General features: G+C 39.3%; 2 long non-coding RNA genes across 11 annotated transcripts in view; one reads left to right on the plus strand and one right to left on the minus strand.

The window, feature by feature from the left end:
* The window catches only part of LOC102385515, a 97,736-nt gene that overhangs the window by 25,933 nt on the left and 46,358 nt on the right, over positions 1 to 25,445 (minus strand). For all 7 annotated transcript variants that reach the window (XR_003094681.1, XR_003094683.1, XR_003094684.1 and 4 more), the window contains one exon: positions 19,986 to 20,032. This is a non-coding gene — a long non-coding RNA (uncharacterized LOC102385515). The remainder of the gene's footprint in view (positions 1 to 19,985; positions 20,033 to 25,445) is intronic.
* The window catches only part of LOC102385361, a 192,774-nt gene continuing 168,189 nt past the window's right edge, over positions 861 to 25,445 (plus strand). For all 4 annotated transcript variants that reach the window (XR_003094686.1, XR_003094685.1, XR_324157.2 and 1 more), the window contains exons 1-3: positions 861 to 949; positions 5,249 to 5,347; positions 7,328 to 7,563. This is a non-coding gene — a long non-coding RNA (uncharacterized LOC102385361). The remainder of the gene's footprint in view (positions 950 to 5,248; positions 5,348 to 7,327; positions 7,564 to 25,445) is intronic.

Here is a 25,445-nt window from a genome sequence, read left to right on the forward strand (position 1 = left end):
TTCCTGCTGTACTAAACCTCCCAGGCTCATTATGGGTTGCCTCCCTTCAGACTTATCCTTTTTCAGTCGGTCCTTCTAAAAAGATGATAGTAACAGAGGAAGTTTCAATCCAAAAAAATCTGAGTAGCCTTAGCTCTTTGCATGCCCCCTTTTCCTATATGCTTATCCTTAAGTTCCTTCAATAGGCAGCCAGCGTCTGGCTGATACTGACAAATTTAGGACTTGTAATTTGTCACCATTGCACTTCTGTTGTGCTAGCAATGATGGAGGATGTAGATGAGACAAAACTTAGGTGGATAGCATTTACTGTTATTCACCAGGAATTTTGCAGTAATGGTTAAATTAGGGTCCTAAATTTACCAATATAGATATAATCAATACACATTCTCTTGATGATAATCACTCTAGTAAGTGTTTACCAGGCAGAGATTTATCTACTTCTTCGACCTTTATTGAAAATATCAGAGCAAATGTTTACTGTGCCCTGCTGCTGAATTCTGAATTGCTAACTCTCAATACCACCATCTACTATATCTCCGGTCACAGTCCTCATAACATAACCACTGGCCTTATGATGAAGAAATGCTGGATAATTCCTTCAGAAGAAAACCATAACATTGATCCTGAGATAGCTTCATGACTGCCACAGAATAATGGAGCACATCCTATTTTGCTGGGATAGAGTAAACAACTAAGTTGTTCTTGACTGCTAAATCCTTAACAGAATGTTGCTAACCTGCCCAAATGTGGTTGATTTTTAAATTTTAATCTGCTTGCTGCTTCAGTATTTTTATGAATTTAGTGACTGTGAAAGGTACTGGCTTGGCAACTATGGGAACCAAAGCCTTCTGTTTGTCCACAGATTAATTATAGCAGGGGCAGTGGCAGAACAAACTTCTCCACAGTGCCCATGTCCTTCAACCATGGGCTGAAGGGAGCACATCTGATGGTGAGAAAACAGTTTATTCTTCATGGCTATTCATTTTTTGCATGGATGTTCTGTGATACTTTTCTTTTAATATTTATGATGTTATTTTTATAGGGCTAGAATTAGATTTTCATATGGTAATTGCCAGGATTAATCGTATGGCAAAAATAATTGTCAATGATAGTTACTTCATTAATTTATTCCCTTACTGCCTACATTAGGCCCTAATCCTGAAGACACTTGTATGTGTGCTTAACTTGATTAAAGTAGCCTCATGAATAGAACTAGTCACATGCATAAGGTTGTGCATGTACATAAGTGTATTTAGGACTGGAGCCTTGAACTCGGTATAGATGAACCTCTGCATTTGAGTGGAATAATACTGACATTAGTGTCAGATTAGGGGCCTCACATGTTAATTCCTTGGCTGGTGTTAAATCATTTGCTTTGTTGCTGCCTCTTCTGTTTTATGCAAGCCTGACTTAAATTAGGTTGTTCAATTTCTTCTCCAGTGTCACGTATGGTAAATGTGATGGTATATAGCTTTTAGACTCAAGGCATATATAAAATCTTATTAAGTCTCACAATACCTTTGTGAAGTATGAAGTGCACTTTCTGTACCCATTTTACTAATGGGTAGACCAAGGAGTAGGAAGATTGAATGAGTTGCCCAAGATAATGAATAAGTAGCAGACTAGGCACAGAATTTGATTGTTTATCCTTTTTTCTACTCTCTGCCTTTGTTTGTAAAATACGTAAAATTAAAGTTAGGGATTTTATATTGATGCATCTAATTTAAAAACAATAGGTGAAAACAAAAGGGAGAACAGCATCATGCCCTTATACAAAGCTATGGTGTACTTACATCTTGAATACTGTGTGCAGTTCTGGTCTCTACATCTAACAAGGATGTAGTAGAATTGGAAAAGGTACAGAAAAGGGCCACCCACATGATCACAAGTATGGAGCAGTTTTCATACCAGGAGAGACTAAAAAAGCTAGGTAAGACTCCAGTTTGCAAAGAAGACTGAGGGAGGACGGTACAGAGGTCTATAAAATCATGAAGGGTGTGGACAAAGTGGATAGGGAACTGTTATTTCATTCACCAAGTTCCTGAATACCAGAACTAGCGGGCACCTACTGAAATTAGTAAGAGATAGGTTTAAAGCTAACAAGGAACAGTACTTTTTTTACACAATGCACAGTAGACTTGTGGAATTCATTGCCACAAAGAGGTAGTAGAGGCAGATAGTGTAGCTAGGGTAAGAAATGAACAAGGCCAGTTCAGTTCATGGATGATTGATCTATTAGTTGTTGAACTGGACAGTTGGAGATGTTTCCTTTGGCATATCAAAACTAATAATGGAGGCCAGGGAGGATAATGAATAGGGAATAGATCACTCCAGATCAGGAGTGGGCAAGATGGCAGATCCAGCCAGCCTCCATTTTCCATCAACCCCTGCTTGTGTTGCTGTGGCCAGTTTCCATGAGACCTCACCAGTGGCGGTGCTGTGACAGCACGGGGCCAGGGTTTCCATGGAGACCGGCCCACGCAGCACCGGCAGGGTGTGCGGCTGGGCGAGGAGCTGCTCTGGGGCCAGGGCTTGCAGTGGTGACAGCATAATCTGGAGTTGGGGCAGAGCTGCGATCTGCTGCTTGCACGCCCCTGCCCAGGGGCATGTGGGCAACAGATTGCAGCTCTGCCTCAACTCCAGACCATGCTGTTGTTGCTACAAGATCCCAGCCCTGGATTAGCTCCCTGCCCAGCTGCATACTTTGCCATCACTTCTGGGTCTGGTTTCCATGGAAACCCTGGCCCAGCACTGTTAGAGTGCCACCACTCTTGGGGTCTCCATGGAAACTGGCCACAGTGACATGGGCAGGGGCTGCTGGGAAATGGAGTCCTCTGCAGGCCTGATTTGGCTCACAGGCTAGACTTTGCCCACCCCTGCTCTAGATATATTGGTTCAATGGTGTCCTTTTAAAGCAGTAGTGCTTAATCTCTGGCCCACAGATCAGATCCAGCCTGTGGTACCATGCCATCTAGCCTGTGAGGCTCTCTCCAGATCCAGAAATTTGGCAGTGAGGAAGTGATGACACTGTTCCCCTTTGCCAAATCTCCAGACCTGTGGGGATCCCAGGGCCCAGACCCATGGATCTGGCACCCAGTTTCAGTGTGCAGGGCTGGGAATGGGTGAGCACAGTGCTGGGTCCCCAGGACCCAATCTCAGTATGTGGGGGGCATGAGTGGGTGGTGCTGAGCCCCTGACCCAATCCTAGTGTTCAGGGTGCTGGGAGGGAGCAGTACTGGGCCCCAATCCTGGTGGGAGGAGGTTGTGTTGGCCCCTGGGACCCAATCATAGTTGGAAGGGTACAGCAGGGGGTAGACCCAGGGACCTAATTCTGATGAGACGGGGCATTGCTGGGCCCCCAGGGTCCAATCCTGGTATGTGGGGTAGGTGATCTGGCCTGCAGACAGATATTATGTTACACCTGTGGCCAACAGAGTCAAAAGGTCGAGCACTGCTGTCCCAAAGCATTTGCTTCTGCCACTGCCATAGGTAGAATACTGGGCTAGATGGATCATTGGTCTGACCCATTATGGCACTTACATTCTTATGGGGACATCTTTGCAAATTAATATAAAGGCTAATTTCCCTATTTTTGGGCACATTTTGGAATGTTGCATCCATTTATTTGCATTTCTTCCAAAAACCATGCCTCCAGCAATGAAATTATTGCTTCTCCACAATTTTAAATTGAGAGGTTCAGTGAAGATGATGGAAGATGGAATTTCAGCAACAGTACAGTAAATGTCACTTGTCTACTGGTAGATAATAGAGTACCAGTCTTTTAAACAAAACCACATGTGTTCCACCTGTGGTTTACAGGTAGAAGATGGTGATAGCAAGGAGGCTGCAAAAGTTCATGGATATGGCCCACATTATTTTTTGGTAAACTTATGAGAGATGCTGTGTTTCTGTGGCTTTCCTTTCTCTATTGCAGTTGCATAGTATTATAAAGTGAAGAATAATAGAGAACAAAGCATTACTGGGTGCTTGGGATTTCCACAGTCCTTCCTATCTTTGTGGTACTGTTACCATAGAGATAGGAATATTGGAGATTAACCCTCTCCCAGCTATTTACAAAATTGGTCTTGGAAGTACAAGTGTATCTAGGCATGGGAGTCCTCTATACTGAAAATTAACAATACAGCCCTGTGTCAATAATTACTTTAGTACTCGTGGTATCGTCCATATAAATAAGGTATCCTTTACCAGAACTAAATACTGTTACAAGTTATTCATTGTACTGTATTGTTAAAAAAAATGATATTCCTTTATATTTAAACCAAAAGGTAAATAGCAAACAAACTTATATAACATGTATTGATTTAAAACAAAAAAAACAAAAAAGAGGACATTTGTTTTCTTAATGTGGATTTTGTAGTTTGTTTTCTTGATCTTAGATACTTTTTTTTACTTTCTTGAGACTTCATTCAGCAAAACACATTTTATGTGCATAACTTTAAGCATATAATTATTCATATTGTATTTCAACAAGGCACTTAAGCTTGTGCTTAAGTCACATTGACTACAGTACTGCTTAAGACTGTGTTTTATGTTCGGTAAATGCTTATGTGCTTTGCTGAACAGGGACTGTTGTCCTCACACCCTTACAATTAAGCACATGTGTAAGATTGTTTTTTCAAAACTGCTCAGAATTCATCTATCTCTGACTTTGCTGGGAAAAATCCCATCCTGAAGGCTTTGCTGAGGTGAGGCAGAGGTGTTTCCTCTTTCAATATATCTTTTCTTTCTTTAATTTACTTTTAGTTCCTTGAAAATTCTCACATACTCTGTTTCCTCCTAACCTTTCCTTTTATGTTCAGCTTCCTTTAACCATTGTGTGCTTACTATTTCTTTTTCTCTCTTCTCTTACTGGAAGTTTTATGGCTGTCAGTATACTTTTTTTTCTTCATTTTTTTTCCTTTTGTCAGTTGTCCAAAGCCAACTGCCATTAGACCCTTTTGGTTTCAACTCTGTCTTTTCTTAGACACACAAGCTAAAAATGTTTTGCTACAGAAGTAGAAAGGAAAAGAGAGTCACGATGTGTGTAACATGAGAGAGAGAAGCATGATCTAAATATTCTAAAAAATTATTGCACAGCACAGATAATTAAATGCTAATTTCAGGCAATGAATATTTAGGTGACTTTTTAACAACATTTATTTACTCTGCAAAAGTCAATGCACACTGAGAATATTTAATTGAACTTGATGTCACTTATTTTACTGAAATGTCTACCACTTTATTTTAGGTCTTGGGAGAGGCAAAATGAGAGTAGAAGAGAAGCAGGAAGTTTTAGAGAAAGGAGAGAAGTGCAGTGTATTCCATATGCCTGCTAACTTCAGTCCCGGTGAGTACAAAGACTACCCAGAAAGTTTATCTCTGTTATTTTGTCATCAAGTGACATATGTTTAGGGCCCTGTGGCACAGCAATGGCAAAATTTGTGGGAACAACTACATTTTCTGGACTTATTTTGACTATGTTTCATTTCTATTTTCCTGTGTTCTATTTCACTGTTAAACCACAAACACAGTTTGGTTCATAGTTTACAACACGATTGACATAAAATGTATTGTTGGTTTTTTTTACAATGATTATTTTTGAGGATGGGTTTTTGGTAGCCTTTCTGTGTGGCTCAACTCTGCTTGCCAGTCTGTGACTCTCATGCTACTCTCTAAATCCAGATTAGACCATCTTCTTCCTGTGCATGTCAGAGAAGTGGGGCTTGTGGTTTGCTTCAAGTGTCTTGTCCACATGGCTCTCCAGACCTCAGCTACTGCTGTTTTCTCGGCTGTCACATTTTTCAGCCTACACTTTTGGCTCTCACTCAGTGACTGGCAGCTGGACTCCAGCTCTGGTTCTTTGAGACACCTACTGCCTACCTACATGAAACAGAGCAGAAAGCATGCACAGTAATCCAGCCACAGAATCACAGAACACCCATTTTACATTCTGTAATATGTAATTGGATTTTAAAAAGTGTCCAGGTGACTGTTTTTAAATTTGACATATGTCACTGAAATGTACATTTTATTTTTGCCTTTTTGTCTCAAATGAAAAACTTATTTGTCAAATCAAGGATTTCAAATCATATAGCTCTTTTTTTGGAGCCAGAGGGTATCAAATCCAGGACGCTGGGTTCACTGGAATTATAAATGCAGGCACATGCTTTACTTGCTTCACTGCATTGTCCCAGAGACCTGGCAAGGGATAGGAAATTATAATAATCTTACTCTTTCATCACTGTAGAGCACAGGTTTCTTTTCAGTTTCATGTCTCTGCCAGCTCATCATAATAGAACTAGTGGGGAAATATATAAATAGTTTGATACTTGAGAATCAAACACACTGTCCCTCATGTTTCTATTTGCTTTTCGTTTATCAGCTGGTTTCTTAGGTTGTCGCCTTTGTTTTTTCAAACTGCTAGTTATTTCTGTACTGATGTGCATGTTAAAGAAGGGGAGAAATGTCTTATGCATGTTTCTGGGAACATGTTAAATACGATGATAGGTATTGATAGTCTATCTTGTCCAGCACCAGAAGTCAAATGTTAATTGATGATGTCCATTACAAACATGTATTTAAAAGGTCTGCAGCTTTCATCCATAAACATTATATCTGTTCACATTTTCCTTGTAAGGACTCAATTTAGAAATTAAAAAAAACCCTGAATAGAAGTTGTATGTGAATAGTGAAAAGTGTTTACTTGTTTTACTTGTTTAAAACGATGCTTTATGCTTCTTGCACACTAAGCATCATTGATTTAAAAGCTTAAGTTTAGCAAACAGTCAATAATACTTGTTTTCCATAATAATTTTTGTTTAAAATATCTGACAAATTTTAACTTTAAAAATTGACTAGTGTTAAGCTGCCTTTTTTTGGTCACGTATTTTCTAAGGCCCTTGATCTTGGAGCTGCTTTCTGCAGTCAGATCCCTGTTACAACATGGAGTTCATTAGAACTCTGCTGCCTAAGAGTCTGCCTCTGTGGAACAGATTTTAAAATCAGAATCTAAATGGGTATTTTCACAATAGAACAATAAAATTGGAGTAACTGGTGATTAAGAAATAATGTTTAAAAACATCTAAATCCATTTTTATCCAGCATAGTAAAAGCTCCCTTGTTGTTAATAAGTATTTTATTAGTTAATATATAGTCCCATAAGAATTTTTGAATCAATATTACTTAAAAAAGGAAATTAAATAAAAAAATACTAAACATGATATATAAACTTCTTTACATGCATGCAACTTCTTTATATAATAAATAACAGGCTGTGAAAGGCATTAATGGATGTTAATAATTTAAACTGTTTATCTTATTTTTGCAGATGCATGAAGGAACGAACTCCTCTCTCATTACTGCTGCTTTCACATAGACCCTGATTCTATATTTGACTTTGTGGGTGGGACCATATTTGTCAAGGAGGCTTTACACTGGTGCAGGGATCTGTCCATATGAAGTCAACCACAGGATCAGGGCCCTAGTATGACTCTTCACTGTGCATTCTGTTGGTGAAATCATATATACCATTGAATTATGCTGGAACCTGCCTATTGGAATAATGTAAGTCCTGTTTTTCCCCCAGATTTGTTTTAGATATGAAATAATACTAAAACATTTTTCTGCTTAGAGTAGTTATAGCTTCTTGTTCTCTAAATAAATTTGTGATTTGGGGATTAAACTCATTCACATGTGCTCCTCTAATTATGATTTCGTGCCAATATCAAGTCATACACCATATTTTATCGTATACCACCCTACCCCAAGTAAGATACAAATCTCATTTTTAGAAGGCAGAGTGTAGAAAAAAGGTTTTTTCTAGAATCATCATGACCTAAAGCTGGCTTTTTCATGAAGACACTGTGCTGCAAAATGGCTGCCAACTTTTCTCTCCCTGCCAGGAAGAAGGAGGGGCATTCATACCAATGTTAACCCTTTCACAGTCGCTCTCAAATTAGCATCAGTTTTTGGCAAGTTTTATTCCATAACACAGATATGGGGGATATATAGTACTGAGGAGGCACTTACATCTTCATGCAGTGAAGTCCTGGCACAGAAAATTGCCTTCTCCACTTAAGACATGCACCCCAATTTTGGAGGGCTGATTTCTGGGGAAAGGATGTATGTGGTATGCGAGTAAATATGGTAGTCTTCAGACCATGTACTTATTGGTACTAAGGTTTTATGGATATTTGGTAAATTGTTAAGAAAGTTCCATTGGAGTAATTGAATTTGTGAATAATAATACATCAACAATGGAAAAGGACACTGGGGAAAAATATGGATTAGGAAGTTTGAATGAATCTAAGAAGCCCTTTTTTAGTTTACTTTTAGAAACCTTTAAAGTATGTGTGCTAGACATTTCATTATTCTCTGTATAATTTACTGTGTAAATGTTGGGCACTGTAGGGTATAGGCTCTTGGTAGAAAAATATGATTTTCTGTCTCTTTTCACTTTTATAAAAATTACTGTATTTACTTGAATCTAAGTTGACCCCGAATTTAAGACACCCTCTCCAATAATTAGATTCTATATATGGAAAATTTATTGTTAGAATTTTCTAGGTATAGAATTATTGGGGGGTTGTCCCTGCCACTGCAACAACAGGAATAGCAGTGGAGGGGGGCAGATGTCCCCCTTACTCTCTGTCCTCTCTATTTCTTCCCACTCTCCAGTCTTTACCTATTCCCACTCCCCCACCACCTCACTGTCAGATAGTGCTTAGGCTCTGTTCCCTCCCAGAGCACAGCACATAAAAGCGAAGCCCCTGTTGGCCATGGAACAGGTTAGTGCTGCTAATTGGTCAGGTAGGGGCCATGCAGCAGTGTTGGCAAGGGACAGAATTTCCATGTACTCTGTGCCCAGGAGGTTATCCAGCTTGAGCTGGAGGTGAGCCGCCCCTGATAGTAAGGCAGGAGAAGAGGGCATGGGGGTGGGGCAGAAGCTACAGAGGGCAAGCAGTGGGTGGGGGGACAGGAGGCTGCTGTAGGTCTGACTCTGGCCCTGACCCATGCTCAGAGCCAGAGTCAGAGCTTCAGAAGCCATCCCCCTACCCCCGCACTTTGTGTGCGAGTTTAAGACAAGGGGCTTTTCCTCCCATGCTGACGAGTGGGGGGGGGGGGGGGGGGGGGGGGCGATGACGACACGGGACGACACGACACGACGCACACCTCATCTTAGAATCAAGTAAGTATGGTAAATCTCTCAGTTGTTTTATATTCCCATGCACAAACTTTTTGAAATTTTCAGGAAGTCCTTTAAAAAATTGTTATGCAAATACCCCTAGTGGAGCTACAGCTCAGAAATTTACTAATAGACTTGTTTTCTTTTGGGTTGAATATAAGAATATTAATAAATATGTACTTGTACTTTGTCTTCCAATGAAAGTTGGCTCATCTAAACGATGCTGATATGGAATTATAAGTAAATTTAATCAGGTGTGCTGACTAACTGTAAATGACGGGGCAGGAACTATCTTTTGTGGTACCATCACATTCTTACATTTTAATTAATAGTAATAATTCTGCTGTCATATGTCGTTGCAGTCACACGGAGTGATTACAAATTCCTACCTTTGGATTGCAAAGGAAGCGCTCTCCCTACCACTGTCAGTCCAGTGGCTGCCAAGACTCATGTTCTTCATAGAATCATAGAAAATTAGGGTTGGAAAAGACCTCAGGATGTCACCTAGTCTAACCCCCTGGTCTAAGCAGGATCAGTTTTATGTCTAAATGAGTAGAAACTGTAGGCTGGGGGTTCTCTTGGTGTAATTATGATAATACTGTAACACTCTCCACCTGTGGTGATATTATTTATTTCCTTTTTGATGTTCAGATATTAATAAGCCTTTTTTGAATTAGGTCCTATTAACTGGAGAACATAAGAGCATAAGAAGTGCCATACTGTGTCAGACCAATAGTCCATCAAGCCCTGTATCTCATCTCCGATGGTGGCAGGGGTCGATGCTTTAGAGGGAGAGCACTGAACTGAATATATCTAGAGCAGGAGTGTCAAAAATCTGGTCCTCAGCCACATCATCCAGTCCCTGGTGCTGGCCATGTGTCTGGAGCTGACCTGTATGTGGCGTGTGCAGGACCAGCCCTGCACGCAGGGCCCAGGACATGTGCCTCATGCAGTAGCTGCTTCAGAACCTGTGGCACCCCGTAGGGCTAGTCTGGGACTCCCTCTCTCCGCATGCCAGATCACGTGTCCACAGCACCCACTCTGACTGGTTTGGGACAAAAGCTATCCAGGGCAGGTGCCAGAATGGGTGCTGGATATGGCACAATCCTGGACTGCCCAGACTGCATGCTGGGTGTGGTGTGTGGATGGGGGCATGGTTCATGGGTACCACCTATGTCATCCAGAGCTCACTCTGACTGGTCTGGGATCTGTACAACATGCGGTGCCCACCCTGGACCATCTGGAGCAGGCACTACATATGGCACAAGTGCTGGATTGGCCAGAGCAGGCGCCATGTGTGGCATAGTCCTAGATCAGTTGAAGCAGATGTCCAGCATGCAGTGGGAAGAGGAGGATCCATAGATTGAATCTGGTCCATGGGGCTAGCCCTGCTCTATTCATTTAGCCCATGGACCGGGACCATTCCTGTGCCACTCATCTGGCCTGTAGGGTCAGATGAGTTTGACACCCCTGATCTAGAGCAATCTGTCCCTCCTATTACCCTCCCTGGCATCCACCATTATTGGTTTAGAGATGCCAGAGGAAACATCTCCAACTGTTCTGTTCAATGGCTATTAAAAATATATCTCTCATCCATGAATTTATCCAGTCCCTTTCTGAACCTGGCTATGCCATCTGCCTCCACCACCTCCTGTGGCAATTAATTCCACAAGTTCACTACACATTGTATAAAAAAGTACTTTTTCTTGTTAGCTTTAAACCTGTCACTTACTAATTTCAAGTGGTTCCCTCTAGTTCAGGGGTGGCCAACCCACGGCTCTGGAGCCACATGCGGCTCTTCAGAAGTTAATATGCATCTCCTTGAATCTTTGCACAAGCACACGGTGACCAGCTTCCATAGCTGTTATGTTACGTCATGTGATGTGACTGCTCTCAGTGAGCACATTACTCAGTTTGGACTTGGAAGTTTGGACTCCGGAGCCGTGGGTTGGCCACTCCTGCTCTAGTTCTTGTATTCTGAGACATGGTGAATAACAGTTTCTTCTCCCCTTTGTCCACACCCTTCATGATTTTATAGACCTCTGTCATATCCTCCCTCAGCCTTTTCCTTTCCAAACTGAAGAGTTCTAGCTTTTACAGTCTCACCTGGTATGGCAACTACATCATACCCCTAATCATTTGGGTTGTGCTTCTTTGTACCTTTGCCAATTCTACTACATCCTTTTTGAGATGTAGAGACCAGAACTGTACACAGAATTCAAGATGTAGGTACACCATGGATTTGTATAATAGCATGATGCTGTTCTCCGTTCGGTTTTCAATTCCTTTCTTAACGATGCCTAGCATTTTATTGACTTTTTTGGTTACTACTGCTCATTGAGCTGTTTTTAGAGAACTATCTGCAGTAACTCCAAGGTTTCTTTCCTGAGTCACAGTAGGTAGTTCAGAACTCAGCACTGTGTACATATAATTGAGGTTATTTTTTCCCCTTGTGAACTACCTGTTGACATTGCAGTTAATTTACCATTTTTTGAGATCTGGCAAATTTTATTTTGGATCCCAAATATCATGTGTTACCACTGTACCATGCTGGCTTCCAATGATATATCACATACACTTTTATGTGTTATGCTAGGTGTCCACCATAATCTAAAACAAATGTGTACTTCCTCACAAAAAATACTTTTCAGCCCCAGAAAGTTAAAACAGCAGTAATAAGTGATGAGTAAATGTACTGCAAGAGTTTGCAGTTTTTAGAGTTGTTGTGGAAAAAATGATGAGCCATATATAGTAAATGGGAATACATGTGTATTACTTCACACATCTCCTATCAACTCCCTCCTTATTCCCAAGTGGACCAATGTATGAAAATTACCCTTGGTAGTGTCCTCTTCTCCCTTTCTAGTTAGATCTTAGGATCTTCTAATAGGCTGCTACTCTGTCCTCTGTGATACTTGTCATCAGGTAGCCTCTGTCTGTTCTGCTAAGCAAAAACTTATCTGTATTCACTGCATCACCATTCTTTCTCTTGGTCACCAACTTTAATTTGAGTCTTGTACTAGGTCTTTGCATCCAGGTGAAGTCTGCCTTGAAGATTATTTCTGCATAATATTCTGCATATCAGTTCTAAGCTATGGCCCCTTTTCTCACTCTGTACAGTTTAATCGCCCACCAGGCTCTCATTATTGCGTATCTTGACTACTTCAGCATCCTTTTCTCTGGTTTTGACAAGTGCATGTCCCCTGCTCATAGTCATTCTGATAATTCAAATAGATCATTTTCTGAGTCTATTTCTTTGACAATCACTCCTCCCTTTGTATCCGTTTTCTCCAGGACATCACAAATAAACCATTTGCCTTCATTTTCAATGCCCTATGTAATCTGCTCTGCCCAACCTTTCATCTCTTGTTCAGCATCAAGAGGTTAAGTCTTATGATACCAGCCTTCATCACTTCCTGGCTAACCTTGTGAACACCTTCATGTTTCCTCCCATGTTGCCTCTTGTGCTTGGGAGGAACTCCCTGTAAATGTCTGTGAAGCTCCTTATTATCTTCCTTCAAATCCCTCCTTAAAACTCTTGTGCTCTGATGTTTACACAAAAAAAGTGGCAATGGTTCAGCTGTTGATGTGCTGAGACCACTGCCTACTGTGTTGACTAGTGTCAGAATGTTTTTCTGAACTACCCCATCAATTTGTATCCATCTGTTTTCTCTTGTCTAATATGTAGATTGTAAGTTCTTTGAATGAAGACTGTCTTTTATACAATGCTAGCACTGGGGAGTGGTCCATGGCTGGAGCTGATAGTACTATGGGAATGCAATATCTAATAAGCTCATTTGTAGAGTTGGCAAATGGTACTGGTACCATCCTTGGTATCAATATAGAAATGTTTACAAGCCCATGATGAAGCTCTTTGAGTTTTGCAGGAGGGGGTTGGGGATTGTAGCTGGGAAAATGGAGTGTGTGAGTACTACCTTCTCTCTTATAATTCCTACAAAAACAACATTCACAGAGACAGAGGCAATGAGGGAGCTACAACTACTAGTACCAACAACATCTTTTCTGAAAATGAAATAACGGAACAACTTTTAGGGGGAACTGATGATCTCCATCCAGTGGCTTGCTGTTCTACTTCCTTCTCAACAAGGACAACTGTATGTAGTGATGGGTAAAATGGAGATGTGCCATTAATTTTTCTCCTTCTCCTCACCATCACCTGCTACACCGAGAGCGGTTGACCATGCCCAAGGAACTATTCCTTATGAAAGGATTTGTCTGCCGTTGGCAGGATGCAGCTGGTAGCTCTACCTTTAATCTGTTCATGCTGCAGAGGGTTTTTTTTTGCTACTTTGCAAGTTTTTATAGCTTGCTTTCCTTTCTGCATTTTACGTTGTTCCATGGAAGTACAATGCTTGCAGGCAGCTACACAGCAGTCTCCCAGTCTTCTAGCACAGACTTCAAAGGCTGTGGCTGTGAGAGCAGTAGTTCGAAGTTGCTTCCTAAATTGGCAGCAACATCACAAAATTACTTTTTTAATTTTTGGAATAAGATAACTCTTCCTATCTTGCAAAACGGAGGTGACAGCTTTGCAGAATGAGGTGAAATCAATGAAATAATTACTGCCTCATAACAATAGAACTATCACAGATATATAGGTGTCAGAGAAAATTATTTTGAAACTGCTGTGCTGAGGGACTCCTCTAAAAAGCTGCTAATGTAAAAGAAGTAGTCTGCTCTCTCTGCTTGTAAGTATAGCATGGAGTAAATGCACACAAATCTGTAATTATGGAGGAGTAGAGTAAAGTGGCTAAAACGAATCAATCAGAATCATTGTGTACTCAGTCAAGGAGCACAGGGCAACATGTGACTACATTGCCTTTAGAATAAAATGCAAAAGCACAAAGTGAAACAGAAAAACATGAACTGAAATAAAATAACCAGTTGAATTTTGAGTCATCATGACATTTTTTTGTCAAAAATTATGTCCAAATCGACACAATTTCATATTTTTTTTCAGTTTCACCAAAATTTAGCCTTAATTACAGTGTTACCATAGGCCTTTGATGCAGCTAGATAATGATATAACTTTGGCTATTCTTTAATATGGTAAGTGAAGATACTACTATCAGGTTGTACTAAGTTACACATTCCACATGGGTAATACTATTTTAGATCCACAGAGGTAGTCATATATACTAGACTTGAGAAAGCCACTCACCCTAGATAAGTGGCAGGCTTACTAGGTCAAATGAAGGGACCTACACCATCAATTGTTGCAGAAACAAGGTTTTAATTTAGAAATAAAGTAGGTTTATAATTCTTACTGTAAAAAAATAACTTTTCACATAAGAACCAAATATAAATGGTAGTGTCACTTTCCTAAATCTACAAGCTCGGTGTCACTGATCCCCCGTGCCAGACCTTTGCAGACCAGATCAGACCTCTTTGTGGGCTGATCTGGCTGCCGGCTGTAGGACTAGTGGAGCTGTTAATGCTCATGAAGCAGCCAGAATATTCTGGAGGGTAAGAGAAGAGACAGAATGTTCCTTATATCTTTTACCAGTTAGATGGGATGGAGCTTCATATTTATAAGACATATACTAGCTAGAGACTGATATGAAAGAGGACATTCTGGTAGAAATCTCAGAACACATCTTTTTCCTTGTGGCAGAGCAAGCTCTTTCTAGTATTAGAGTTGGGTTTTTTACTAAGGCATGTCCCTTGAACCTTACTGATAGTCCTACACTCTTACCATTCATATCTATTTCTTGGCTTCTAACCAGCATTTTTCTAGAAAATGCAGTCAAGGAATAGAATTTCTCAACTCTATTAGCTGAAAATGTTTATTAGTTTTTGAACATACAGTAGAATTTATGTTGCCAGATAGAAGTATTTTTAAGCTTTACATTTTGTCACATTTGATATGTGTGACATTTCCATATGAGAAATAATATTCTTTTTGTAATTTGTGGTTGATACATTTACAAAATCTTAATTGCAGCTGGTCAGCCTGTTATCATTATCCATGTCTCTATTTAGTGTAGATTCCAAAAATGGTAATGAAGGATGATAAAATGTATTTGATCTTGGTATAAGGCCACTGTTTTTTCTATAGTAAGGATTTCCTGTATTTTATTATTACTTGTTTATATTGCTGTAGCACGTAGGAGTTTTAAGTATAGGCAAGTTCCTCATTGCATTAGATGCCATAAAAACACACAAACAAAAAATAGCCCTGGAGATTTGTCCTGTTCCAAACTGAGCTAACATACATCCGTGTACTAAAAGTAATTGTGTTAAATTATTTTAAGAATAATTAATACATTATAGGCCTTATTCAAAGTGGTATGACTCACTGCTTATATTGAAACAAATCTGGTTTCTTAAACATCTTAGGGCCTACTGCAGGGGTTGGTAACATTTGTGCCAAAATACCTGCAACCTTGACTTGTAAGATGTTAATGTGGCAGGGGCAGACAGTGAGGGAGCCTTAAGGGGCCCAATCCTTGTTATAGCAGTGCAGCCCCGGCCCCTTTCCCCAGGTCTGAGTGGTAAGCAAAATGCCTTCATGTGCCATGGTCTGGCATGCGTGCCAGGGGGTTGCCTATCACTGGCCTACTGCATTTGAGAAATTGTGTATAATGGCATTTTAAAAGCAAGTTTTTAAAATTGGCAAGTTTGCACATCTGTCTAAACATTCATGTTTTATATTTTCATTTGTACGCTTTAATAAACATAAGGGAAAAAAAGAAGGTTTTCAGTATGTTTTCATATTGGTCTGTTGAAAAATCTGTTGTTAGTGCTTCATGATTTCATGCTCTTTTGCAGTTTTCCAAGCTGTGCATTTCTTTTCTCTCCCCCCACCCCAATATAACTGTTTTCACTTTCTCACTTACTTTGGTAGATTTCCCACTTATTTTCTTTAGCAAAGGAAAGCCTATTTTTATCGTTTTGTTTTTCCATCTACATGTTAGCTCTCCTTATACAATATACAATTCCAACACATACTTACATTCATTGCCTTTCAAGTTAAGAACGTATCTACTGTTTATACTATGGCTCTGATTCAGCAGACTCTTTTTTTAGTGAAATACCATTTTCCTGTCCTTCCACCAACAATCTCTTCCAGTTCTACATATGTTGAGGATGCTAAAAGGTATATCCATATTTTTTTCTGTTTATACATATTTAGTCAGAAGTTGCCAGGCAGGGGTGGATCAAGGGGAGCGGGGTGCTGCACTGGTGCACTTGCACCCCACTTTGATTCCTGGTCCACCCAAAGTTTAAAACCAACACGCCTAGCAGTAGCAGTAGTGTTTCTAGTCAGGCAGTGCTAAGGTAGTCAGTTGACTTCATAGCTTAATCTACCCCATCCCTTCTAAGCTCTTCATTTTACAGCTGTTAATGACCCTATCTTCTTTTTTAATGGTCTTGATGCTCCACAAATGATGCTAGTCTTTATTCTTTATTCTGCTCTCTGTTAGCTGCTCTTGGTAATGAAGCTCCTATTTCGCAGCCGTGCAGATTGGTTTTAACTCATTCCAATGAATTTGTAGTTGTTTTTGCTTCAATCTTAAACTGAATAATACAGTCCTAAGCCTCTAGCATATTAGTAAAGCTTCTTTTTAACTGGAGAAAACTGTGTTGTTTCGTACGTGATGATGCACCTCACTATCTTATCTGCACACCTCTTTTTAAAATTCCAGATCCACACGTTTTCAGGTATAAATTTAGTTATTCAAAAGTAAATTCATAATAGGCTTATTTTTTCAGACTTATTAAAACTCATCCTTATTGAAAACAAAACTAGATATTATTCTGTTTCTTAAGTTAGAGTTGAACTCTTCTTGTCTATAGTGACCTAATTATCATCTCTTTTTTTTCCCCTCTATGTATATCATATGCCTGGAACTATGTGACAGTTGGTTTAGTTTATGCTAAAGTATGTTATACTTTGTAATATTCTGTTGTCTTACTAAATAGATGAAAATTGCTTTTTTAAGGCTCCAGGCCTTTACAGGATCCTATAACAGATTTTCTGTAAGGTTCCCTTTGTAGAACTGAGAACTTGTATTTTATTTAATATTTTACTATATGTCCATAAACTTGTGTGTTAGATATCCGGTTACATGATGTCTTTACAATTTCAGTTCAGTGGTTAATTAATTTGTGTGTCCTTTAAGACCTGAGGGTATAAACACTTATGAAGAGGTCAGTAATAATACAATATGGCAGTAAGTTTTTAATTTTCTACTCAGTGTCTGTAAATCTGTTGACATTTCTATTCTGCCATACTTTATTCAGATAGATTTTCTAAGATGCAAAATGTTAAATTGCTTAAAGATGTAAGTTATATGTCAAGGGCTCTAAAATTTGAATGCACTGTTATTGCATGTCATATGTGATTTTAACGTTAAAATACAGCAGAAGTTCATGCTTAGTGAACATTGGCAAGTTGGAATGCTTGATAAAAGGTGTGATGTACTACCTTAAGTGAATCTCACTGGTACAATAAATTTTACTTTATATAATAATTTTGGTATTGCACCATCACTTCTCAGCCTTTTGGCTAAGATGACATGAAATGATGTAATAATTTTATTTAAAGTTCTTTTTATGTTGGATTTGATTGAAAGGGAAATACATTAGATTTTTTATGACTGCGTATAGACAGCAAAAGGTATTCTTTGTTAGAGAAGAAAAACACTTACATATTTGTATAAAATATAATTTATAGTCAAGGTTTTGCCTATTTTATTTAATATAAAATAATTTTTCATTATTTAATGATCTCCTTTTAAAGTATTTAAATACATAAATAATATAGGATTTGGCATTACATACATGCTTCTGAAAAGTGGCTAGTGAAGGATGGAAGTAGATATGTAGGTCTTGTAATAGATATTTTATAGTTTTATAATAGAACATTTATACCAGGTGCTACAATATAGGCCAGTCCTGCGAAGAACACTATATAGTCTGCTCTCCAGGCAGAATCCTTTTTAAGATTTAAATCCCATCCTATCTTCTAAAGTTATTATAGTGTAAATATATTTCCATTACAGATGTACTAATGTTCAGTATTTTCAAAACTTTATACTTTTGTAATACATGTTTTTATCCGTGTTAATACTTAAAAATCCATTCAATAGTTTTGAATTTACGTGTGTGTAAAAAGGAAGAAGATTCTTTTAAGATGCTTCCATTTCACAACAAAATATAGTATGCAAAATCCCTAGCTGGACAGCCTTGTCTTTTGGTATTAAATGGTGCTCTTAATCACTTTGGCCATGCTGATTTGTTAATGGTACTGGTAGAAAACTGAGATTTACTAAATCTTGGGTCCTGATTCTGGTCTCATCATACTGGTTCAAATCAGTTGCAACTCCACAGATATTAATAAAATCAACATAAGAAAGGCCTCAATATTTTCTTTGACTTCTGAAACATGGTGGGCACGGTAAAGTGCTGAGCCCCAGTGAAATCAATGAGAATTAAGGGTCTTGGGGGGTACCTTCACCAGTATCCAGTCTACAGTATTCTAGAGATCTGGTTTTCAGAACATTTTTTATCTTCACTAGTATACTGAACATAGGTGAGTGGGGAAGGGCAATTTAAAAGGAAGAAACATCTCAAACATGAAGGGAAGGGAAATGATATTCCTGCACAGACAGAAAGGAAAGGTGAAAAACAGTGTATGAAAAACAACATCAAACATGGAGAAAGGAGAAGAGCCAAGTGAGTATGCATGTTAGCTTTCTATACTTAGTCCTCAGAAAATATTTTCCATTTGTTACATAAGGATTTATTTTTGCACAATTGAAGCTTTACTATCTTGGTTAACTATTGTACAACAGTCTGTCTATTAAAAACACCATCAGGGTTACTTCTAAGTAAAGATTTTGTAAGTGACTTATGTGGAGACAATCTAGATCTCAAATTTTATTGACCCACAAGAAGTTATGCTTGTCCCACTGTCGTCTCAAAATTGGCTCTTTTTAATAATTAAATTGGATGAAAGTTCTGTTATATTTTATGTATTGTAGGTGCACATACACAAATGCTACAGTGTTGATTATCTGGAATAATAAGTGTCACCCTCATTCTTGATAATCAGTACTTCCAGATTATCAAACACCACAGTATGAAGTGCTGAAAACTATACTTTAATTACTGTACTGTACAGTGAATATAGGCTGAGAAGTGAGAGATTAAGATTACTGACTGTGCCTTCATGTGTCAGAAAGTGATGGGGAAGGCCAGGGGAGGATTGACCTCTGTGTACATTACATAATTTATATTATACTGGTAGACACAACATTTTTGTTGTTGTAAATACAAAACCTTTCAGTCAATCCACGTTCCGGATAAGCAGCTCCTGGGTAATCAGTGCTGTATTCTATATATATTTACAGTGTTTATTTCAGCTACTAGTAATCATTAATTGTCTTTTTCATATTGTAACCCATAATAGCAACAGATCATTGGTCCAAGACTGGGCCTGAATTTCTTTGTAAACATCTTTGCTACAGCTGAGTGCTTACAAACCCTGAAGAGTATATGTACCTATTAATGTTACATCCTGTCCCAAAAAGCAGTATGAAGTACAAGTAGTAGGCTAATCCAGGAGAAAGTTTTTGATAACATAATGAGCTGACCAATTAAACCACTACTTGTGCCATTTGGAAGAATTTACAAAGAAACCGAGAAACTAAGAAGCAGAAACTAAGCTAGGAATCCTGGGCACATCTACTAGTTTATCAACATCAATTTAAGTGATTTCAACAAAGTCAAGTAATAACCAAATATAACTGTAGAAAAGTAGATTCAGTTACTTTACCTTTAATTACAGGATAGACATCTGTGTAAGTAATTTTCATTCACAAACTGTAAAACATGAAAAAGATAATAAAAATAACTTAATAAAACCTGTTAATTTATATGATTGGCTCAAATACCTACAGAATGATTACTGTAAAATAATAAGGTGTTAATAGCCAGTTTTCAAGGAAGTTGCATAACTTTTTAATTGATGGCACAATGAGTTTTTTATACAAACAACAATAAACCTTCTAAATTTAAACTTGCTTATTTTTAAATATAGAAATAGTTGGTTGGAGGGCTGCACCCAGAGAGTGGTGGTGGATGGGTCATTTTCAACCTGGAGGGATGTGGGCAGTGGGGTTCTGCAGGGCTCAGTCCTTGGGCCTGCACTGTTCAACATCTTCATCAGCGACTTCGATGAGGGTGTAAAAAGCACCCTGTTCAAATTCGCAGACAACACTAAGATGTGGGGAGAAGTGGGCACGCTAGAAGGGAGGAATAGGCTGCAATCGGACCTAGACAGGTTACAGGGGTGGGTGGATGAGAACAGGATGGGTTTCAACACTGACAAGTGCAAGGTACTTCACCTGGGGAGGAAGAACCAGCAGCATACCTACAGGCTGGGGAACTCCCTTCTCGTCAGTACAGAGGTAGAAAAGGATCTTGGAGTCATTACTGATGCCAAAATGAACATGGGCCGACAGTGTGGGGATGCGGTCAGGAAGGCCAACCATACCTTGTCATGCATCCACAAATGCATCTCAGGCAGGTCCAAGGAGGTGATCCTCCCCCTCTATGCGACACTGGTCAGGCCGCAGTTGGAGTACTGCGTCCAGTTCTGGGCGCCGCACTTCAGGAGGGATGTGAACAACATGGAGGGTCCAGAGGAGGGCCACCCTCATGATCAGGAGTCAGCATGGCAAGCCCTATGAGGAGAGCTTAAGGGACCTGAACCTGTTCAGCCTCCACAAGAGAAGGCCAAGGGGGGATCTAGCGGGTGTTTACAAACCGGTCAGAGGGGACCAGCAGGCATTGAGGGAGTCGCTGTTCCCCCGAGCACTACCAGGAGTGACAATTAATAACAGTCACAAGCTGGCAGAGGGTAGATTTAGGCTAGATATCAGGAGGCGCTACTCCACTGTCAGGGCCGCTAGGATCTGGAACCAACTTCCAAGAGAGGTGGTGCTGGCTTCTACCCTGGGGGTCTTTAAGAGGAGGCTGGATGAATACCTTGCCCGGGTTGTTTGACCCCAGTACTCTTTCCTGCCATGGCAGGTGGTCGGACTTGATGATCTGCTCAGGTCCCTACCAACTATGATACTATGAAATATACACCCCAATCCTTTTTTTCCATTCTGTTTCCTTTTCAGTGCACAGGAAACTGATCCTAACTGGCCAGCTGAAAATTTCCTTGATGCAGGCAAACCCTCAGCTTCTTTACAGCTGATGTAGAGAAACTTATCTGCAAACTGCCCCTTCGTGCACACTGCTATAGGAGAAAGTGAAAGGAGCAGGGTGTACTTTTATTATGCCAGTTCACAACTGATTTACAGTTTTATGGAAATGACAGCCACTTGTCATTAAAGGAGAACAGGATATAAACTATTAATAAATGTTGATGGGTCAGGGTTGGTGCAGATGTACCCTAAGAAACTAGGAAGTGTAACTTGCTGTGTGACAGGTCCTGCCCCCCACCTTCCCTGAACTGAGTGCATTGCTGGGTAGGAGAGAATCTGTGTGATAGATCTTCAAAGGTATACAGTAAAGACCTGAGGGCTAAAAAACTTAACTGACCATATTCTTAGGAAAACAGTTATTTATATTTTCTCTATCTAATTGTTCATACTATAGGAGAAATTAAAGCAAAGCAGCCATGACTTATAGAAGTTCCTGTTAAACAAGTAATACTGTCTCTTATAAATTGTGCATATTGTTTTATTCTTGCATTAGAAAGGTGCTTCCTTTTACATCCATTTTATATATAATTCTTATAGTTATATACATTTGTCAGTGTAAAATCATGGTCCAGGTAGGTCATTGCTTGGATTTTAAAATATATTTAATTACATTCCAACTGATATAACTTTGATTTTAATTGGTATGTAAGCCAGCTGACTGCACATTTGTCATGCTTATTAAGGACCATTTTATACATAAGACTGAATTACACCCTTGTCTACACTGAAGCATGGGACAAAGATACACACCTACAGGGAGAGAGAGACAGATTATGTCTCAGGAAGCATCTCGTGAGCACTTTCTTTGGGGCAGCCTGACAGCGCCTTAAGGTATGGACAAACTTAAATTTAGAGCCATTTCAAAATGTTATGTATGGACAGGCTGGAAATGATATAAATGTAGCAGAATCCTTCCAAAGTTAACCTTGGATGAAGCAGTGTTAAAGCTGGAGTGGTTTTGCTATGTTTGTATCATTCCCGGTTTGTCCGTATGTAACAATTAGAATGTAAAACCTAGTGCCCTTTTAAAATGGCTCCCAATACATGTGTTCATACCCCTACACTGTATATCTAAGGTTGTGACTATTTTCTTGCTTCTTTCCCATCCCCTTTTCAGTTATTTGTGTCTCAAGCAGTCTTAGTGCTTAACTTTCCCTCCAAGAACAGAATTTGCTTTTGAGTTTGATCTTGGTGTAGGAATTATGAGGGTAAATGGGGACTTTCCTTGCAGTTTTTTTTCCCTCTAGTTCTTGCTCCCATACAAAGAAATGAAAAACAGTGCTTATATTTAAAACAGTCATATTTAAGTTAAAGTATGCAATTTAATTTAAATATAAATGACTTAGATAATATATTATTCCATACGTTTTTTACAATATGACTTGAATTATTATTAAATATAATAAGTACTATGAAACATTGGTATATGGCTGGGGTGCTCAACCCCATGGACCAGATGAATGGCATTAGACCTGACTATGGGTTGAATCGGGCCCTGGGGGCCTGGCATTGTGCCCTCCTGCCCCTGCATGCCAGGATTGGGTGCCAAGGGCCAGGCACCATCTCCTTCAACCCTCTCTGTGCTAGGGTTGGGTCCTGGGGGCCTGGCACCACTCCTGCATGCCAGGATTGGATTCTAGGGGCCCAGCTGGCCCGTGCCCAGCCCTGTGTGCTAGGATCAGGGGGCCCGGTCTAGCCTTCAGGACTTGGGGATCACCAGGTATCTGGAAATTTGGCAGTGGAGGAAGGGGCACTGCTCCCTGCTGCTAAATTTCTGGACCTGTAGGGAGCTTTGTGAGCCAGATGACATGGTGCTTCAGGACAGATCTGGCCCATTGGCCGAAGATGGAACAACCCTGGTGTATGGTGATGGGCACACTTAAAACACCAAGATAAATAGGCTTCAAGAAAGGAGAGGTCTGGCTCATGGTAAATATACTTAGCAGAAAGCAGTAGTGTTCATAACTAGTTGACATATTTATCTGTTGGCAGGATTTAACTGGTTTTGGCTCCCTGGACATTTTTGTGCAGTTCAGCTTGGTAAATGGAAGTAATGTACAATAATACAAACTGTTCTGAAGCTCAAACTGACTGTAGGAATAGAATCAGGTAAGTCAATTAGTACTTTTTTCTGTTCAGAGTAGAAAGATTTGCAAATATGCTGCTTCTCAAATTACTTTGGTTTAATTCAAACATTGTTATTTGTTAATGAATAAATGCAATTTAAAGATACGTTGCAATTTAAAGATACGTTACATGGGCAGTAAATACATAATTAACTACTTTTAGTTCATGACATTTAGATGGAAAAGTATTCAGGTAGTGACACAACCTTATAAGCCCTCACCTCTTTTTACAGTAGGTCTACTGGAAATCATGCTGAACAATTTCCCCAGGGTTTTCACTTTGTGGGATAGTAAGAAATTTATTCAGTTTTATTATTATAAATGAGTGTAGATTCTGGTAGACTGCTTAATTCAAAGCTTGCAACTTAAAAGAGAAATAATTATAAAACAATTAAGGGGTAATAACTGATCTTAACTTGTTTCTGAAGGACACTTTCATTTTTGAAAGTATATCCAACAGTACACTGGCCCAAATAATCGAATATTCGTGCTTATTCAATGATTACCTTTACTGTATAGTGAAAACATAAATTAGAAAAGTGCCATTCATATTGTCATGAGTTCATAAAGTATTATAAAAAATCACTGACATATTTCATATTTGGACATTAATGAAAATGAAAAAGTATTACATTTTTCTTGTGTTAATTTCTAAATATATTTCTCCATCACAGTGTTTCTCAACCTTTTAAGTAGTAAGTACCCCTAACTTCTGAAAATGTTAATAAGTACCCCAACACGCAATTTTCCACGGGATTTTATATTTACAGATTAACGTGTGCCATATGTTGGAAGAAGGGCTGTGTATATAAGGTCATGATATGACAGATGTCTGATCTGGTGTGGGTAGGATTGCCACCTTTTACACCAGGGATGCACAACTCGAGTATGTACCTGGGCTAGAGGTGATGTTGGCCAAAGCTAGGAGGGCTGAACCCATGCCAAATTATTACTGGGGAATTTAAAGCACTGAGCAGTGCATGGTGTACCAAATTTTTTGCCATAGTTTTGAGAGGTGGAAGGGGCGGGAGAGAAGAAAATAAGGTGAAAGAGAGAGAGAGAGAGAGAGAGAGAGAGGAAAAGAGGGCGAGAGAGAGAGAGAGAGTGTTGGGGTACCTGTGTACCCCCTGCCTGTGTCTCACATACCCCCAGGGGTACGTGTACCACAGGCTGACAAACTATGTTCCATCAGACATCCAGAAGGGACTGTTTCCCCTTCCTTAGCTTTAGCAAAACCATCCACTAAAATATACATCAACATCAACATTTAGTTAAAGGCTTAAAATGAATTTTGTAATTCTAAAATACTAGTGCATACATGTACACTAAGTTTGGGCTTAAAATGTAATGGTTTTCAATTCTCAAAATTACCCACTTGTGCATTATGTCAGGTATTTAATTTAAATAGTGGCACTCTTCCCTGAGGCCTTCCATTGGCACTTGGAGTGATACATGTCTGCCTCCTTATCCAGACTGAGGGGAATTGTTCTACCTTCTGATATATAAAAGTTTGAAGACCTTTTTTCTTTGATACTGATATTATTGTTATTGTATTTTATCACTACAATACCATCATAGTGAAGAGAGAATAGCAGAATATGGCACTCTCATAAATGTTATTTCCACTGAAATGTCCAGACTTCATTGTTTGCAGAAAAGTATGGTGGATCACTTACCTAACCAACTTGCAATTCAGTAGTACTTATAAAATAAAACCAAATGTTGAGGATATAGTGTAAACAAGTATAATATTTTAGTTTAAATAAAATAATATAGCATGAAGGCCAGATCCAAACTGATCTTCTAGGTACCTTTACTCAGGTACCACAACCTCTACACGTTAGGCCTCTTGTACATTGAATGAAGACACTTGGGGTGCCTATACACGTACTC

The sequence above is a fragment of the Alligator sinensis genome, unplaced genomic scaffold (genome assembly GCF_000455745.1).
Source record: "Alligator sinensis unplaced genomic scaffold, ASM45574v1 scaffold324_1, whole genome shotgun sequence".
NCBI lineage: Eukaryota > Metazoa > Chordata > Crocodylia > Alligatoridae > Alligator > Alligator sinensis.